This window comes from Ambystoma mexicanum, chromosome 2q (genome assembly GCF_040938575.1).
Source record: "Ambystoma mexicanum isolate Mex_15411 chromosome 2q, UKY_AmexF1_1, whole genome shotgun sequence".
Taxonomy (NCBI): domain Eukaryota; kingdom Metazoa; phylum Chordata; class Amphibia; order Caudata; family Ambystomatidae; genus Ambystoma; species Ambystoma mexicanum.
This window is the reverse complement of record NC_090924.1, coordinates 345,074,613-345,087,911: the sequence shown is the minus strand read 5'-3', so window position 1 is coordinate 345,087,911 and position 13,299 is coordinate 345,074,613.

Genomic DNA, 13,299 nt, shown 5'->3' with positions numbered 1-13,299 from the left:
GCCGCAGAGAAGAGGCCTCCGGCCCCCTCTCTTGGGGAGGCAAAGCCGGAGCCTCTACACACCCGCAGTCGCATTAGTTTCTGCGACACGACGGAGGAAGCCGGGCCGGCGGTGAAAGCCCAACACTGACCGAAGCTCATAAAGAGCATATTTAGCGTGGAGTTGCACGCCGTGACACAGCGGTGCATGAATTATTGATTACTGAGCAGCTGACAAGCAGACCAGCCAAGGAAATAATCCACCCGTCTCACGAGAGACAGATTCTGAGACAGCCTCAAACATGTGAAGCCTCGCTGGAGAGGCCGATTAAGAGCATACAGCCTAATCAGGCAGTGAAAACAGAACAGTCTGGTGCAGCGACATAATACAAAAATAAATAATAATAATAATAATAATAATAATAATAATAATAATAATATAAGAAAAATAAAGAAACAAATCAATAAGAATAAAAAGTTAATAAGACAAGCATCAGACCAGCAGAGTGGATGTGCCAAGACACCTTCACAGGTACCAGGCACACAGCACACGCCAGACAATGTCGGAGTTCGAATGGAGCGAGGAGGAACAACCTCTAGACCCCGCTGCCAGTTTTAAGGAGCTGCTGGGGAATTTGCTCGTCCATGCAGTGGTGCAAGGGGTGAGACCCCTACAAGAGAGGCTGGGGACGCTGGAAGCAATGCTGATTCAGCCCAAAAATAGCACCAAAGGGACTGAACGCACGCCCACTGAACCCTCAGAGTCAGGGTCTAAGGGGAGTATCAAGGCCCGAAAGAGGAAATCCTCTGACGACTCCCAGCGCCCAGCAGATGGGGCGAAAGAAAAAGCCCTGGAGGTTGCCAACGCCTTCACAAAGCTGAAAGAAGCCTATTTGCAGCATCAGGCAGTGCCAACCCTCACGACCCCCACTCCAGGGGAAGACAATGATGGAGAAGAAGACCTCGGAAGAGGAGCCGGCCGAGGGAGACCTCTCCTCACATGAGGCAGAGGAGACAGTCAAGGAAGAATGGGCAAAGCCCAGCAGGGGTAAGAGGGCCTGCAAGGAGAAACACCTCGAAGAGGAACAGGAGGACATGTTCGACCCAGACAGCATCCGAAACCCAGGATCCTCAGACTGGCAGCCGTCACCCAGAGTGGCGCAATACATGATGATTAGGTTGAGGAAGGCCCTAGACAAGGAAGTTAGACAACTCCTTCGAGCAGAATGCCCTCGGCCGGACCTTCCCGGAAAGGTGGCAGAGACCCCCTATCTGGACCCTAAAATGTTAACCTTTGTGTCCAAAACCAGCAAGGACCCCCGTAAGGGTATCGATAGATTGTGGAAGAGCTGTCAGGAGAAGGTGCTCGATCTAGCAGGCCCTCTCGCAAAGATTACAGATCTAGCGAAAAGAGCTAGAGATACAGGAGAGGAAGTGGACCCTGATGCATTAGCAGGATGGGCGCATAGAGCCTTTTGCCTTCTGGGGAATGCTAACTGCGTGATCGCCTCAGAGAGAAGGAGGGGTCTCTTGCTCAAGATCGACCCAAAGCTGAGCGATCTCGCGTCTTATGAAGCAGGAGAGGCAGCACAGGGCCTCCTTTTCGGAGAGACTTTTGGGAAGGAGATGGGCCGGTTCGTCTGACCTACACGTCTTTGGAGAAGGCACAGGCCTCCATCCAGAACATATTCCCGAATAGGGTTTTTGCCGGGAACGGTTGTTTCAGGGGTTGTACAGCCGGTCGCCTGCAAAGAGGGAGAAGACCCCCCAATCCCAGGGCACAATACTGGGAAAACAGGCAACAGGATGCGTTCTACCCAGCTAGAGGCCATGCCCCCAGGGGACGCATAGGAAGAGGTTTCGGCTGAGGCCAAGGTTTTACACCAGGTAAGAACAATATCCTACCCTTTCGGGGGGGGAGGACCAGTATGTTCTTGGAAAATTGGTGCACGCTTTCCAGCGGTGCCTGGATTTTGCAAACCGTAAGAGGTCTGCAGCTAGAGTTTATGCAGTCACCAGTGCAAGTGCACAGGCCCCACCATCACCGCCTAGCAGATGCAGAGCAGAGATGCCTAGATCACAAACTATCTCAACTAGTGCAGAAGGATGCCATAGAAAAGTGCTCAGAGACCCCCAGCTTTATAAGCAACATGTTTCTCATACACAGAAAGGAGAAAGTCCGGCCTGTGATAAATCTGAAAGAATTGAACGGATGGATCGTGTATTTTGTCATTTCAAGATAGAAGGCATTCATCAGCTCGGAGATTCCCTGAGAGAGGGGGACTGGCTGACGAGACTGGATCTGAAGGATGCCTACCTGACAATCCCAGTGCAGAAGCGTGACTGAGCGTTTCTAGCTTTTCGCTGGAAAAAGCAGTTCTGGCAATTCAAGACGATGCCCTTCGGGCTTGCGTCAGCACCCTGGGCTTTAACCAAATTGATGAAACCAGTGGCGGCAGCGATACGAGAGAAAGGCATAAGGTTGATCATATATCTAGACAACCTATTGCTTCTGTCGGAAGACCGAGAATCACTGGAGTACCAGACGAGATGGGTGCAGGACCTGCTCCGATCTTTAGTATTCCTAGTGAACGTGGAGAAGTCAGATACCATGCTAGCACAGAGGCTAGATTTTCCGGGATTAGTACTCGCCACAAGGAAGGCTACTCTGGAGCTTCCAGCCCGGATGATACGGGATATCAATAGGGGATCAGGTCATGCCTGAGGAAACAGTTGAGTTCTAGCAAGGATTGTAGGGATGCTAGCAGCATCCATTCAAGCCATATTTCCAGGTCCTTTGCACTATCGCGCATTACAAAGATTGAAAATAAAGCACTTACAGCAGGGCTTGAGATATCATCAGCTGATACCATTGGAACCAGAGTCCAACACAAAACTGGAATGGTGGTTGCAGAATATGTACGCTTGGAATGGGCATGCCATTTTTGCAGACTGACCAGACTTGATCATAGAATCAGATACCAGCTGTTTAGGCTGGGGAGCAAGATGTGGAGAGATGCAGACAGGGGGCAAGTGGAACGAAGAAGAGCTTTGTCTTCACATAAACTGGCTAGAGCTTCTAGCGGGATATTTTGCAATCAAAGCGTTCACGAGAGACAGGGGGAAGTCATGTGTCCTGTTAAAGATGGGCAACATCTCAGCAGTCTGATACATAAATCACCTAGGAGGAACAAGATCCAGGATGCTGGCCGAGCTGGCAAAGGATTTTTTGGCATTTTTGCCTTCAGTAAGGGACGTCAGTGACAGCAGAGTATCTGCCCGGAGCACTGAACGTAGCGGCTCACTGGAACTCGCGATACCTCACGGACTCCAGCGACTGGAAGCTGGATCCGACAGTGTTTCAAATGCTGGATCAGAGGTGTAGTCCAGTACACATGGATCAGTTTTTGTCTCGCCTCAATACACAGACAACCGATTACTTCAGCTGGAGGTTAGATACAGGAGCTCAAGGGACAGACGTGTTCCTGCAGGACTGGTCGAGCGGCCTCCATTACGCCTTTCCCCCCTTCACGATGCTGAGCAGATTTCTAGCTAAATGTCAGAGGGAGAGAGCAGAGCTGATTTTAGTGGCTCCGCTATGGAAGTCACATGTGTGGTTTCCAGCGCTGATGGAGCTCGCAGTAGACCTGCCGAGAGTCCTTCCCGAAGGAGACCAACTACTCACGGACCCATCTGAGTCCTGTCATCCTCTGAGAGTGAGAGGGATACTCCCGCTCATCGCGTGCAGGATATCAGGAGATGCTGGTCGCTGCCAGGCATTTCGATGCAAGCTGCAGAGCTCATCGCAGAATCCTGGGCTCCATCCACTAGGAGGTGCTACGATGCGGCTTGGGACAAATGTACTAGTTGGTTTAAAGGGAGAGGTCGTCATCCCATTTCAGCCCCTGTAGTGGCTATACTGAATTTTCTAGCGCAGCTGCTACAAGACGGGAAAGCCTTCCATACCATAGGAGTATACAGATCAGCGATCTCAGCAGGACACCTGCCAATTGATGGAGCCCCTGTGGGGGAACATCCGGCAGTAGTTAGACTGATCAGAGGGGCTAAGTTTAAAGTACTGCCAGAGCCTAGATATAATACATTGGTGGATGTTACATCAGTTCTACGGCTAGTGGAGAGCTGGCCAACCGACAGATACTTGTCCCTTAAGCAGCTGTCAGGAAAACTAGCTATGCTGCTCTATCTCGTATCCTGTAAGCGCCTGTCAGATGTCAGAGCATTGGAGATTAATAGAAGAGCCTTTGGCCCAGAAGCAGTGACCTTCTCTGTTGTAAAGAGGACTAAGACAGGAACCTCTTCGGTTCATTACGCGGACTTCACAAATACTATCAAGTGGTGCGTAGTGAGCTGCATTAAAGAATATGAGTCTAGGACAGCGGAGAACAGGGCAGCGGGTACTACCCAATTGCTGATAGCGCGTAGAAAGCCGTTTCACGCAGTAAAGACAGCTACCATTGTTAGATAGGTCAGGGAAGTGATGTAAGCAGCTGGGATTGACTTGAGGAAGTATTGAGCTCACTCCGTAAGGGGAGCTATGGCTTCCAAAGCATTTATGGCGGGGGCATCATTGCAAGAGATCATGTTAGCGGCAGATTGGGCTAATGATCGTACTTTTAAAGAGTTTTACTTTAAGCCATCTGATAGTATAGCCGTTACGGTATTGGGGAAGCTTTGAACAAACATAATGCTTGCCTCTAGTCTTGCCATAGAATAAAGATTACCCCTGCTAACTGTGCATGGAGTATTAATTCTATTAAAGACTAGGAGGCGAGCATTAATTTCCCACCTGAGCATGTATTGTTAATTATAATGTTTAGTGATATGATAACAATGCATGGATGCCACACTTAAGTTTTGTTTTGTATAATCCTTAGGAGAGGAGCGGAAGAATAATTGAGTAAGGAGGCTAGTCACCAGGACACGAGCAAGCAGCCGGAGGAGTATCGGCACCCAGTTTGAGTGGTTGAAGTCTTCGCACTGTTGGCGGGACAAAGTTGTGGGTTCTAAGTGACAGTTCAGAGCACGTAAAAGAGAGGAGGAGCTCAGGGACAGGATGTGGTCATAGCTGAGCTGAAGTGATGAAGGACTATAAAAACTATGGGAGTTGTAGTTCAAAGAGGAAAAAGTCACATTTCAGAAGTTTGTTGATTTGTTATAGTTTGTTGAAACTGATGAAGAGTGGTAATAAAAGTGGTAATAAAAGAAGTTGAAGCATAATGCTCGCCTCCTAGTCTTTAATAGAATTAATACTCAGTTAGCAGGGGTAATCTTTATTACTGTCCTGTCAGGCGTTATCTGTTAACTGTTCTATTGTTTTATTGTAAAAACTCAATAAAACAAGCTTTAAAAAAGAAATGCAAAGCATTCCGAGGAGCAGATGCGGAAGAGATGGCCCATTCATTCCAAAGGCCACACTGCTTCAGGCAAGCCTTCCTTAATGAAACATGGACTGCCCATTTTAGGATAGTGCGAAGAAAGGAAATCGAAAGGAACCTGAATCTATTCAGTAAAGTTTAGGTCATGTTTCTGGAAACAAAAGCATGGGAGGAGATTGTGAGACAATAAAGTGAGATGTTTCAAAAGGCATGGAGTGTGTAAAATATTTCTACAAAAGAAGCCTGCGTCCAGGAGCTGTGCCCGTAAAACAAAGTAAGGTCAATTCTGGCCACAGCCAGACATTGTTTCAAGCTACTCGAAGAGCTTGCACAAGAAAGGACAACTGAATCCTTGGCGGTCATACAATGGCTGGAGCAGCACTCCTGACAAAGAAAGTTGACACCAGTAAGCTAAGGCCGTGTATCAGGGTTCTTAACAGAGAGAGTCACAGATCATTGCTACAGGCCCAACATTGTTTAACTACTACACACGTTGGCATTCATTGCAGTTGATTATGCATAATTCATCACGATCTGCTGCATAAGGACTCCCAAGTGACAAATGACTTTCATTACACTCTTTGGATTGTACAGATGCACACCATGCCAGGTCTCTCCTCCACCACCTCTGGATTTCATAGGATGATAGAACACATGCTACAGGTTATGAAGAACATTGCTTCCTTTTTATGGGAAGGATAAATCTAGTCACAGTGAGACTTTGAAGGTGATGTTACGTGGATTGCTGGAAAACTGAAGAGTGATGGCTGGAATGATTTCCATGAGGCATCCTGACTGGGTCTTGTATGCCCAGCTGTGGGTCCTAAGCTTGAGGCCAAGATATATCTTGGGGTCTGTCTGGTTTTGTGCAGAAGGGACGTGACCTAGCAATTCGACCTGGAATGCCTTTTATGTTGTGGGACTATGCTTGATTTGCATATTGCCTTCCCTCATCTGCATTGGCATTCACTGACAAGCTATGGTCTGAAATGTTTCCCAGAGCAATGCTGCTGGATTATCATTCAAAACCTTTCAGCCTTCAGTCTTAAGCTTTGCGAAAGTCAACCCAAGTGGGACTTGTATGTCTAGACATGGGTCCCAAGTCCACTGTGCCTAGATACCCAAACTAAAACTCGCTCATGACACCCAATAAGGTTGCTTGTAGTATTGTGTAGGAGAGATGTGACCTAAGAGTTCAAGCTGGACTGCCCTTGATTTTTTATAAGACCAAGAACAAGAAAGGGAGTTTGTTAGTATTAAATCATACCTTGTGAATGCCCATGCTTCAGGCATGTCAGGCTAAAACTGGATACCGGTATCACAAGCACCTATGGTACAGACGATTCCTCAATTTAAAAGAGAAAACCAGCAGAAAACGTTGTGGCATTTGGATTAAAGGCATTATCAACCACCAAAAATGTGTTCATGCAATTGAAAAGGAGATATTGGCATACACATGAGCGTCTCCATACCTCTGGACTTACATATTCGGCAATACGTTTCATTTGAGGACTGACCACAAACCCTCTGTGAAAGAGCACAGCCCAGGGCGCACTAATATTTGCATCTCAAGACGATATTACATGTATATGATGTGGCACAGAGGGCATGAAGTGGCTAAACAATTCCAACAATGCCTAGAGGTTCCACCAAAACGGCACATGTGTTTAGTCCAACAATCCAGTGCCTACATGATGTACAGTCCGATCTATGAAAGTCTCATCAAAACAGGTTCTCCCCTGCTCATCCAGAACTATCAAGGACCACATCGACACCCTTGCTCCAGTCTTGGCTGATTTCTGCAATCACTCAGTTGCCACTGGAACTTTCCCCTCCCACTTAAGCACCGTCTTGTGCACCCCCTTCTAAAGAAGACCTCAGCCGATCCTTCCTTTCTGGCTATCTATCGCCCGATCGCCATCACTCCTTTCCTTGGCAAATTCTTGGAAAAGCTGGCCATCTCCCAGCTTAACCTACATACTGAATCTTTTGATTGCCTCCATGACCACCAGTCTGGCTTCAGAGCTGCCAGAAGCACAGAAACTGCTCTCCTGAACACCTGTGAAAACTTGCTCTCCAATCTGGACTCTAATCTCCCTTCTGTCCTCATTCTCCTTGATCTACCCTCTGCTTTTGACACGGTCACCCATGCCATCCTGCTCAATCGTCTCTGGGACAACCTTGGTATTACTGATCAGGCCCTAACATGGTTGACCTCCTTTCTCACCGACCAACCCTCCCAGGTTCAACTGGGGTCTTTCCTCTCCTCTGTCTCTCTCTCTACTTGTGGTGTTCCCCAGGGGTCTAACCTCTCTCCCTGGCTGTTCAACCACTACCTGGCACCTCTTGCCCACAGCATTGCTACTTTCGGCTCTAGCTTGCAATGTTATGGTGATGACACCCCGCTCTTGTTCAGGCTCCCCTCAGCCACCCCTGCTTCTTCTCTCATACCAGACTGTCAGGCCGCAATTCAGAAATGGTGTGCCACCAATGATCTCTGCCTTAATGCCAGTAAGATTGAGCTCCTCCTCATTGGGACACCCACCTCTGCTTTCCTCTCTCTCTCTGGCCGCCCACTCTGGGCCCTCTCCCTGCTTCTTCTTGTCAGGCTAAGAACCTTGGTGCCATCTTCGACTCCACCCTCTCCTTCTCTCCTCACATCTCTGACGTCTCTAAGAAGTCAAACTATCAGCTGCACCTCCTCAGAGCTAGTCTTCCTTTTCTGACTTTCCCCAGAAGCTCACTGTCTCCAGAGCTCTTGTCCTTTCTAGGCTGGACTATTGCAACAACCTCTTTCTACATCTTCCTGCCACTATTCGTCCACGGTTACAACTTATCCAGAACAGGACTGCAAGACTTGTCCTTGGTTTCAAGCCAAGGGATTGTATGTCTCCAGCTCTGAAATCGCTTCACTGGCTCCCTGTGGCTACAAAGATCAGGTTCAAGACCCTCTGCATCATCCACAAGGCCTTCTGGGACCTGGGACCTCCCTACCTCCAACTTTCTCTTCCAAAACATCTTTCTTCTCGAGCTCTGCACTCATCCACTTCCAACACTCTGAGGGTCAGATGCTTCTGCAAGCAGAGATTTGGGGGCAGGACTATCTCCTCGGCTGGGGCCTCCCTCTGGAACAGCCTCCCTGCCTCTCTCAAACTTGAGCAGAATCACCTCCGGTTTCGGAAGCAACTCAAGACCTTCCTTTTTGCCTCTACTTTCTCTCTTCCTCTCCCCTGCTGATGCACCTTACTGCTCTGTGCACTGGTCACCTGGTCAACCTCTGAACTCAGGTCCAGGCTCCTGCATGTCCAGTCGGCTTAACACTGCCTCCAGTCTCCCCAGCACTTAAGGGTCTGTATCAGCACCCCTACAGACCCTTCTCTCTGCAATTATGCTGGCTGCACTTGTGAGTTAACTGCTCTTCCGCCTTCCCCTCCCCCCTGACACTTCTCACCTTCCCTGCACTTGCGCGATCTGAATGACACAAGGCCTAGTAAGATTGCTATTTTGTCCTCCCTTGTTTCCCCCTCCTTGTCTTGTCGCGACTAGAAACACATGTGTACAGGCGCGTTATAAATGCCACATCATATCATGACATCACATCACATCATAGTTCAGCCCTAGAGTAGAACTTAAAGAACGTAACCACACGTTTTTCGTTTTCATAAGGAAATGAAGTGAAGTGCAGTGATTCTTTTACATTTTATTCCCTAATAAATCATAGGTGAGTACTAAACATCAAGTCTCTGGTAAGAAGTGACTGCATCACTTAGAGTACCAACAAAAAATGTCTGAAGTTGGGAAAATACCTCATTCAGTTCGAAGGTTTGAAGAAATTTGCCTCATAGGAAATAATGGAACAAACTCCATAGGCAAACCAGGGTTCTGGGATAAATTAAGGTAAGCACTATATTTACCCCACGTATGTGACCAACAACACAACTAACCACAGAGGACACCAGAGGGGACCCTATTGAATAGTTCCAGCTCCAGGTTCGAAACCCAGGTGGCCAGAAAAAGATGGATACAAAGGAGGATTCTGACCAATGCAATTGAATGGTAATATTCGGTAGAGTCGGGCATGCAACACGCCACTAGTCCATGCCCTAAGGGAACCCTGACAAGGATTCCAAGGAATACATAGGGACCCAGGCACAAGTACTTACAATGGCTGTCAAGTGGATTTGGCTTGGAGTCATCTAAAAAACCTGATACGTACAGGGCTTCTTTAACAGGTCTGGGAAGGAGATTCGATAGACTGGGGCTTAAACCATTGACCAGCGACATCCCCGACAGATGAAAAGAATAATAATCCATGTACCCAAGAGCATGACCCACCACGTAGGAGCTGTGACAGAGAAGAAACCAGGAATACAGAGTAACATGACCAATTGATATTGATATTTTATTTGCATCGTGCTCGTACACAAGTGTTTCAGAGCGCGACGAGGCAAGGGGAACAAGGGAGAACAGACAGCGATCATACTAGGCCCAGTGACATTGAGAATGCGCAAGTGCATGGGAGAGGGGTAAGTGCGAGGGAGGGGGAGAGGTGGAAAGTGCTGAGCAAAAATAATGAAACATGAATAAATAAATAACAACAGCAACAAACAGTGGTAGTGCAGCCAGCAAATGTTAAGCCCTAGGAATAAGGCAACAGACAGGGTGTGTCTGAATAAGTGCAGAAAAAGAAAGAGTGGGGGGGGGACTGTAGGGTTACAGATACAGACCCCAGTGCAAGGGATTGCCCGGAGGCAATGCAGGTGGATGGCAGAGTGAGCAGGTACCTGGGCCTTAAAGACACAATGCCGATACAGAACAGATCAACAGGGGAGAGGAGGCAGAAGCAAAGAGGAAGGTCTTGAGGTGCTTTCGGAACCAGAGGTGGTTCTCCTCAAGTTTTAGAGTGGCAGGGAGGCTGTTCCAGATGGAGGCCCCAGCCGAAGACAGAGATCTACTCCCAGCTAATTTCTTAGAAAAGCGGCTGACCCTGAGGGAGTTAGAGGTGGAGGAGTGAAGTGCTCGAGAGGGAAGGTATTTACGAAGGTATGGCTGAAGGTATTTTGCACCCAGGCCCCAGAAAGCCTTGTGGACAATGCAGAGGGTCTTGAATTTAATCCTTGCAGCCACTGGGAGCCAGTGAAGAGATTTCAGGGCTGGGGAGATATGATCCCAGGTTTTGAGGCCAAGGACAGGTCTCGCAGTCCTGTTCTGGATACGTTGCAAAGGGCGGCGAGTAGAGGCAGGTAGATTTAGAAAGAGGCTGTTGCAATAGTCCAACCAAAGGGATCTTGTCTTCTCTCCAGGGAGCAACAGTGTCAGCCAGCCCACAAAGAATGGTCCCACGATTGAGCAATGGTTGGGTGCGGCCCACGACAGCCCAAATCAGAGCTGCGGCGGAGTGATAGCGACCCACCACACATCCAGGTCAGGGAGACTCACCATCTCAAGGTGCTTGTTCCAGGAGGGTTTACAGGAAGGCACCACAGCAACAGCCAAGAAACAGTCCCAATATGGGACAGCCAGTCCAGCCAGCAAGGAGGACTGAGCAAGGACTAGGAAAAGCCCCCAAGATGACATTCCAGAACATTTAGAAGAACCAGGTAAAATGACAAAGGAACTATGGTTCAACCTTTGTGGCCATACCTGCTTCTCAGATGCAATAGCCCATCTTCACAGCAGTCCTCCAACAATTCAGGTAGGAATCTGATGAATTCACAGGATCTCACATGGTTTAACGCATTCACTCAGGGGCTGGCCTAAGTTAGCCTTCCAATTGTACACTAGACAGACCAAACAGGCTGGCCCTAAAAACCACCAAACATACTGGTCCAGCCACACAAGATGTGCATTGGGCATGTGCGCAGCAGAAAACCAGGCTAAGCCAGTTTAAACCACTCTAGAGGGTGCATGGATGGGCTCAGGCTGAACCCTTGTCAGCACCAGAGCCCTTTTATTACCGCCACAAACACAAAGGCTGGGAGCACAACTTAAAATTTGCATTAGTATCCAAATAGCTGCCATGTAGACCCGTTTGACTACTATCGCTGTGAACATGGCTGCAACTATTGGTGAAGCCAAAGCTAAACACAGCTACTTCTAGGCTACCCCACAGCAAACTTACATGGTAATAGAATCAGCCTGGGACCAACATGCGATGCTTAAAAAGCACCACTGCCCTTTAGCCCTATGTGTTCCTAGGGCAGCCCATCACGAAAAGGCTTGCAGTGACAGGCGACTTCAGTAGAAGTCCCTCTGTACACACAAATACAATAAAAAAGGCAGGGAATCCATCAAAAAGAAAGCAAAATGGTTAGAGGACCCACAAAGTGGATGCAGAGAATCTAAACATTTTAAAAAGTACCTAGGATGCACTTTCCAAATGCAGAGCGAGAGAAACCAACTGTGTTATTTTATATGTGAGAAAATAGTTGTAGGCAGCCTGACTGAGTATGTGTGCTACCTCACTTAGAGGTGTGAATGACCCTTCATTTTCCTGGTCATTTGTGCTTTTATGGCTGTGAGGCATAGATCATTGTCCAGGACAAGCAAACAAATTCTGTCCGGGCCTCCAGCAGTGCAGCCACTCATAATGCTAATCTCCCTGAGGTTGTTGCAGCATGTTTAGAGCGAAATGCCCCCACACCCCAACGCCCCCACTCCCTCAGGTCCCACTGTCAAGGTCTACTTTCTAGGGGGGCAGAGGGTGGCATTGAGGGGCCTGGTCCCCCTGCTGGAGCCTGGCCTACATGTCCCTTTGAAAATAACAGGGAAAGGGAAAAAGTTTTACACCATAATAATGGAAAAGTGTCAATGGATGGCATAATGCAGAATTATATAAAACAAGAATAAAATAAAAATACAAAGCAAAAGAAATTTGACTCTGAAACACCAGATGTTTAAAGGTTTCTCAACTTTTCACTATTACCCGCAAAGCCTTACATCTGCCAGGGTTGCGACTGTACCACTTACTGTGTTTGGAAATTCAGGGCTAAAGCATCTAAGGGATAGCAGACCCTTATCTGAGGGTTTGAATCACGCTGTAGCTGCCAATTCGACACCTCCTCTATTACAAACACAGGGCCCACTTTCCCCCAGAAGCTCATCGTCTCTAGAGCTCTGGTTCTTTCTAGGCTAGACTACTGCAATAGCCTTTTCCTTAACCTCCGCTCCTCCTCTCTATGACCCCTCCAGCTAATCCAGAATAGGGCAGCAAGACTTATCCTTGGCCTCAAGTGCAGGCACTGCATTCTCTCCAGTCATAGAAACTCTCCACTGGCTCCCAGTTGCTGCAAGGATCAAATTAAAATCCCTCTGCATCGTCCATATGCTGTCTGGGGCCAGAGACCACGCTATCTACAACTTGCTCTCACTAAATACTCTCCCTCCAGAACTTTACGCTCCTCTGGCACCAACTCTCTGTGTGTCAAGTGCTTTGCTAAACTGAGAGCTGGGAGCCGCTCTCTTGCCTCAGCAGGTTCCCTCCTATGGAACAGCCTCCCCCTTCCACTTCGTCTTCAGCTGGAACTCCTCAAATACTGCAAGCTCCTCAAAACTTTCCTTTCTTCCCTTCCTCCCTCCTCTGCTAATCCTACAGTTGCTGAGATTGGTGACCAGGTCCCTTATGTGTCCTTCTGGGCCCTAGACTCCCACACCCAATTGCCTTCAGCCTCCGCCCGCACCCAACACTCACCTGGCACCATTGGCCTATGCCACTAGTGGCCTTACAATTACTTATCTATTGACAGCTGACCAATCCACTTGGCACTTACAGCTGCCCACTTCCCTCATGGCATACCTAGCACTTCCCCTTTCTCCGCCTTCGTTTCTCTTTTCTGTGCACCTGCACGTTCGGAAAGCTCACAAGGCCTAGTAGGTCCACCTCCTTCCTTCATTGTTTTAATTGATTTTCACTCCCATGTTCCCTC